We start from the raw sequence: 7256 nt of genomic DNA, 5'->3' as shown, positions 1-7256 counted from the left end.
GCAGCACGCGGCCGACTTCAACTTCCGGTCGACTTCCTTGGGCACTGGGCCCACAGCTGTTACATCTCCCTACAACGTTCTCGCTGCAGTATTCTCCGATCGTTGATTGACTGAAAACCTTGCACCTGATACGTCAATTGCGTGTGAGAAGTTCAGGGAGAGTTCGGAGCATAGGTTCGGAGTCGGCACGTGTAAGTCCAATAATCTTATCTCTGAAAGTTTGGAAGACAATCAAGGTAAGCAAATAATAAAATGGTGAGCCTTGTCACTACAGTCGTAGCCTTGCCTAATCAGTCTGTGTGCCGAGACTAAGTTACAGACTTCAACTATAGTTGCTTGTTAATTAATGTTGTCTGACGTGCGTTATGATGTGGGCTAGCTAATGCTCAATAAAAATAGTCTCATGTAGGGTCCGAAGTTAACACCCGCCAAGCGCCAAATGCGGGTAGATTTTCCGTTTGGCGAGTAAACCTCAAAAGGCTATCCGCCACACTTGCGGGTTAATGTTCATACCAAAAGATGAAATTTTCAGCGCGCACGAGCAGAGAGAGAGCCCCGGCCGCGCGCGCGCACTCAATATTCAGAGCGGCCAAAGCTTCTCCGTACTTTTTGATAACGCGGCCAGAGCTTCTTTGCAGCTCAAGTCGGCGGCGGTGTGTACGTACAGTTAACGCTCTATTTGTTGACGGCGCTGAGGAAAAGGGATATGTGAAGCTCCTGCCACTGGAAGAAGCGGTCGCCGCCAATTTGTGGTAGGGTTAACTATTATGTGTCCCTTTTGTTTTGATATTTCTTATTGTTCTAATGTTGTTGTTTTACATGTTATTTAATCACCTTTATTTTGTTCACCTTTATCTTTATTTTTTTTATAGTGCAATCAATAAATTAATTGTACATTTTGAAAAAGCGTTTCCATTATATTCAGGTTTTTTGTGCATAAATCAGGGTTTATACTAAGTAAACATGGACTGACATTGATTTTTAAAATTAGGGTTACCAAACATTTTCTCCGCGCACACGCGCAAACTAAAATTTTTACAGAGTCTCACTCCAGCCAAAATCCCAAAGTTGGCAACCCTGTGCATGACGAACACTTTGTAAAGATCTATTTTGAGGGTTATGTTGTTTGAACTTTTTTTATGTTGTTTAAGGCAAGCGCGAGCTCTTGGGGCGTGGAGCACCAGATTTAAAGGGCCATATGTATTCATATTCAGTGAACTGCGAACAGGTGCGCATGCCAGAAGGGAGCGCGAGTGCATGTAAATATTAACGCGAAGGGCCTTGCATCACCAGTGCAGACCACCATCAGAAGCTGAAAGCACGCCTGGCCTCGGCGATTTATCTGACTGAATTTGGTGAGTGATGGCAGGGCTCGACAATAAGGACTGCCCGATGGCCCGGGGCCAGTGTGAACGACGCTCGGGACAGTAGACGCACCGGTCACTTGCCCAATCGGGCCAGTGCTGTAGGGTGTGCGTTATATATCGTCTGAAATTATCGAGTATGTCCCTCACTTTACAAAAACATAGTCTAACGTTACTAGACACAGCATAGTTATTTTTACCTACGGTTAGAGTAGTGTGTGCGCATATTAAAGTGTACGCTGCGTGATTTAGTCTATTAAATTGCCCCCAAAATTCAAGATATATTTATTTATATATTTAAATTATATATTTCATTTATAATTTAATAAAGTTAATCAATATTACACAAAGAGCTCAGTTTTTCTCCAAATATTAGCATGATTACAAATGTGATATTGATTTTATTCAGCGTACAGTTTAATGAACAAGAACTTAATATCAAGTGACTTACATTTTAGACACCAAATCGTCTTTCGCTGTATTTCGCCAACGAAAATAGTTCCAAAGTCCACAGAATTGTTTTGCGTCCCTGAGCAACTCTTCCTGAATGAATCAGCCATTTGAATGAATCAGTTGAATCTCAATGATTCGCTCATTAACAGTGATTCGCTGCCACCTACTGGCGGGTTTAATTTCACATTTAAAGTGTCTTCATTTTTTTTTTTTACAAATTTTAAATAACAGTATGTAACGTTTTATATTTTGAACATTAAAAACATTTTTATGCATCTGTAACTGCTCTTGATTAACTTTAATAAAGTTATCTATTCTATAGTTATACATTAGATTACAATTTCTGTACCTTTCTGTAATATTCTGTTTAAACCTACATGAAAAACTTGAAAAGCACCATTTAATTAATATGTTTGTTCTGTTGTATTTATCTGTGCTATTACTCGTAATTTGATTATTTGTTACTATTTTACTACTTACTGTTTATTTGTCTAACAATATTTAAAATAAATCTAGTAGCTTTTGGTTTCATAACCTTATGTATTGAGGTTAAATGTATCAAAAACAATGAAAACAATAACTATGCTTATTTTATAGGCCCATTTTCTTGTCTTTTACTTTTATTAATTTTGTTGTTGTGGGGCCCAGAAAATTTCGGCCAACTGGGCCAGCAGAAAAAATCCTTAGCGTTGAGCCCTGAATGGTTTCAATAATTTTAATATTTTCTGGTATACAAGTTACCCAGGAGCTCTGTTGACATAGACTTAGCTAACGTTAGCTACAGCTTGATGAATTGAGTCATTGAACACAGTAGGAGAGAACACAACGTTAGCCAGCTAGCTAAAGCTCCAGTGGAAAATTATTAGCTAACGCTACCGTTTTTGAGGAGTTAGATTTTGAGGTGAGGGGACTGACAAGGCAGAAGGTAAAGTGGTCCACCGTTCTAATAAGTAGACCTGCCAATGTACGCAATTTGCGTAGCGGATACGCATTTTGACTTCAAAGTACGCTGGTACGATTTGTCACTCTAAGCTACGCAAAAACTTGGTGACCCCTCTGTGCACGCGCAGTCCTCAAATCAAGCAACCGCAAAAGAAGAAGAGTTCGACCAATCATAGCGCTAGGTTCTTCCCCCAAATATACTGTAAATGTTAGACCCAGTGACAGGCTGGCATGAAATGGCTTGCATAATACTTAGTAAGGAGGCCATAATAATTTTTGACTCATGGCTGAAGTTAAGTTTCTCCAGCTCTCCCCAGGTTGGCAAAAAAAGCATCTCAAAATGCATCAGATTGATGCTTTAAAATGTGGAATATTTAAAAAAATTTTACGGGGGAGCATGCCCCTGGACCCCCCTAGATGGGAAATATCCTTCTCACCTTTTTCACCCCTGACCCCTTTTCATGCCTGTGCACTATATTAGCCTATATATTAATTATATTTAACTTAAAGGTGCCCAAGAACATTCTTTCACAAGATCTATCTAATCTAAGTCTAAGGTGTCCCCTGAATGTGTCTGTGAAGTTTCAGCTCAAAATACCCCATAGATGTTTTTAAATTTTTTTTTTTTAACTGCCTATTTTGGGGCACCATTAACAATGCACTTATTTACACTCGGCGCCACCCTTTTAAGATGCGTGCTTCCTGCCACACAAGCTGTCGACTATATTACAGCGCATTTACAAAGTTCACACAGCTAATATAACCCTCAAATGGATCTTTACAAGATGTTCGTCATGCATGCTGCACGCATGCTTCGAATTATGTGAGTAAAGTATTTATTTGGATGTTAAAAGTTTTATTCTGAGTGAATTTGAGGCTGTCCTCCGTGGCTAACGGCTAATGCTACACTGTATGAGAGATTTATAAAGAATTAAGTTGTGTTTATGCATTATACAGACTGCAAAATGAAAATGGCGACGGCTCTTGTCTCCGTGAATACAGTAAGAAACGATGGTAACTTTAACCACATTTAACAGTACATTAGCAACATGCTAATGAAACATTTAGAAAGACAATTTACAAATATCACTAAAAATATCATGCTATCATGGATCATGTCAGTTATTATTGCTCCATCTGCCATTTTCCACTGTTGTTCTTGCTTACCTAGTCTGATGATTTGGCTGTGTGCAGCTCCAGACCAGGGTTTCCGTTGTCCGGTAATTACCGGACATTGGCCGGGAAAAAAATTAAATGTCCGACAAAATTAAATCTCTCCGGTCAAATTGTCAGATTAAAACTGCCTAATAATCCCGGCCCCGCCCCCCTAACACAATCTGAATCGACCGTTTGAAAGTTTTTAAACAACATCGCATGTTTCATTTCAAATAAAGCTCACGCTTAACGGCTATAATATAGACCTAAACCATGAACTATTGAGAGACGTTTCAAATATGGCCAGGGCCCAGGCAGACTAGAAAAAAGTTTTTTTCAGAGGCCTGACGCGAAGGAGGATACTGAATCAGGAACACTTGAAGCCTCAGATGTCCAGAGCCAGACAGCTCCGCCACCACCGGAGAAAAAGCCGAAGTGTAGGGCGTATCGGTCGGAATGGAGTGACAAGTTCCCATGGCTAAGATGTGAGGTAGTTGATGGTAACGGAAAAATGTTCTGTTCGCGCTGCGAAAAGGCAGGACGACGCAACGGATTCACAAGAGGGTCGAATAATTTGAGTTTTTTTCTGTCTATTTGAAATTTAGGCTAATAAACATGTTGCATATACGGCCTGATTATGTAATTTTTTAAGTTACATAAACTGCTTTCAGTTTTCCTCAACTTGACTAATTAAGAGGCGATATTTGACCAGCATATCATCAAAATGTCCGGAAAACGAAACCTCTGCCGGTCACTTTGACCGGCACCATTTTTTTCTAGCGGAAACTCTGCTCCAGACGTTACTGACTGCCCTTGTCTAATGCCTTTTATAATGTTGGGAACATGGGCTGGCATTATGCAAATATTGGGGCGTACACCCCAACTGTTACGTAACAGTCAGTGTTATGTTGAGATTCGCCTGTTCTTCGGAGGTCATTTAAACAAATGAGATTTATATAAGAAGGAGGAAACAATGAGCTTATATCACATTATATGAACCTTTATAAATGAGTTTGAGACTCACTGTATGTCATTTCCATGTACTGAACTCTTGTTATTCAACTATGCCAAGGTAAATTCAATTTTTGAATCTAGGGCACCTTTAACCTGTTAGTTAATGTAAGGCCTAAATAAAGCATGTAATTTACATGCTTACAATACATACATTTTTATTATTATTTGAGTGGTGATGATTATGTCTAAAAATAAATAGATTTAATCATTTGGGCTCTGTTGTTAACCTTTAGTAATGTGCAAGTAAAGGCTCCATAATAGTTTACAGCATTAGCAGAGATCCTTAAGAAAATTGTAATTATAATTGAATAAATTTAAAGACAGAGACATAGTTGGTTCAATAAAACATTGTTTAATAATAAAAAAAGTGTTTTGTTTTCTCACCCTGTACCAAACCCGTACCGAACCATGACTTCAAAACCGAGGTCCATACCAAACCGTACTTACTAATGATATTTAAGTTTGCAAACTTAAGAAAATAGAGGCAATCATTTCCCTCAAGTTTTTTGAGTTAGTAGAACTTATCCGGGTTTACAGTGTACGTACTTAAACTCCTAAATATAGTTTTACCTTATTTATGTATTTATTTGTTTGTTTGTTTGCAAGTTTTTTCCTCTATATAGTGAATGAAGAGAGTGCAAACTTTAACAGCAAAATCGCTGAGCAACAAATAGCCACCGCAGAATATTTGTGAAATGAAGGCGAGAGTTTCAGAAGGATATGTTTCTCAGAAAACAGATGGTAAGTGTCTGTTCCACTGAACTAAAGGTTCCGCTCTGCTCCTGTGGTGAAAACTGATTAAACTAGGCTAATTCTAATTTGAAGCGAAAACGTCTTATTTTTACAACGTAATGTGAATTTAGATTAAGTGGATTTTATACTGTGATTGTATGCAGTAACATTAAGAGAGCATTGCATTAAATGCTGAAAGCTGATAAACCTAGAAGAACAATATACAGAGACAGTTAAGTCTCTAAACAAATGCCTGTGTGACTAACAAGGGTTTGGTACATTGATTTCTAACCTCTTACACACTTTGAATGTGTAGGCATATACTTGACAAAACTCATTCTGATTCAGATTCTTCAAAGACAAAATGAGTCATGCTTTACATTTACAAAGCATGCCAGTTTTTTTTCATGACACTTAAGAAATTAAATATATCACACACTGTTGGTAGTTCCTCAGGGTTTTTGATGTTCTGCTGAATCAGTTATGGATAGATTAAAATATCACGTAGACCTGCTAAGATATTATTAATTCATTATCAAACATTTCCAGATGTATTGTTTTATATGTCAGGATAAACATGAAAACTGCTGAAAACATATATACATATACCGTTTGTGAGGTAAAGACGATTATGTGATTGATATACATAATACATTTACACATCAATATTTGCATATATGTCATTTGCTGCATATGAAAATGAGGGTACATATCGTAAAACAAACCACAGGCTGAAAGTACAGAACTAGATCTTTATCAGGTTGCGCAGATGCTTGCTGAGATGCATCACTTTTTCTTACAACTTAACACGACTGTGTATGGTTTTGAGAGAACGACCATGCATGTAAAGAGTTTAACTGTTATAAACCAATCATGATTTCTTAAAAGAAAGTTGAAAATTCATATGGATGGCGTGAAATGCTAACACAGAAACATCTTAGTGGAATAAACCTCACCAGATTAATTCTAGACAGAACGTAGATGACACAGTTTGATAATAGGGTTTTTTTATTTTTGGTTTTTATTTTTTTTTTTCCACAAGGGCACTAAATAAACCACTACAAAAACACGTAGGAAAAAAAACAAACAAACAAAAAAAAAACTTAAATATGAAATTTAAATAATCTGATAATCATGTAAATAAGCTACTTTTTTATATAGAAAATAAATATAACAATTTTAATTAAAAATTATTAGTAGTATATAACATAATAATTATAATAATGTTTAAATAAGGTTTAAAATAAAATCATAATTTTTTTAATTAGAAATTATTAGCAAATAGCATATGATTAAATAATATATATCATATTTATACATAAATAATTATAGTTCACTAAGTATATTCATATTTGCGCTGAAACTTTTTAATTCCATGAAAAATTGATGCATATTCATATCTGCACTGTAACAAATTCCACCTATTTCAACTTAAAAACTTAAAAAGTGCAGTTCTACCTTAATTTTTTAAGTTGAATCAGCAAGTCATTTCAACTGAAATTATATTAAGCTAATTTTAAAATTTTTAAAAAAGTTGAAATTGTTTAAATTATTTTGACGAGTTAAAGTAATGAGAAAACATTAGATGGTGTGAAT

The sequence above is a fragment of the Chanodichthys erythropterus genome, chromosome 24 (genome assembly GCF_024489055.1).
Source record: "Chanodichthys erythropterus isolate Z2021 chromosome 24, ASM2448905v1, whole genome shotgun sequence".
Classification (NCBI taxonomy): Eukaryota; Metazoa; Chordata; class Actinopteri; order Cypriniformes; family Xenocyprididae; genus Chanodichthys; species Chanodichthys erythropterus.
This window is presented reverse-complemented; position numbering follows the sequence as displayed.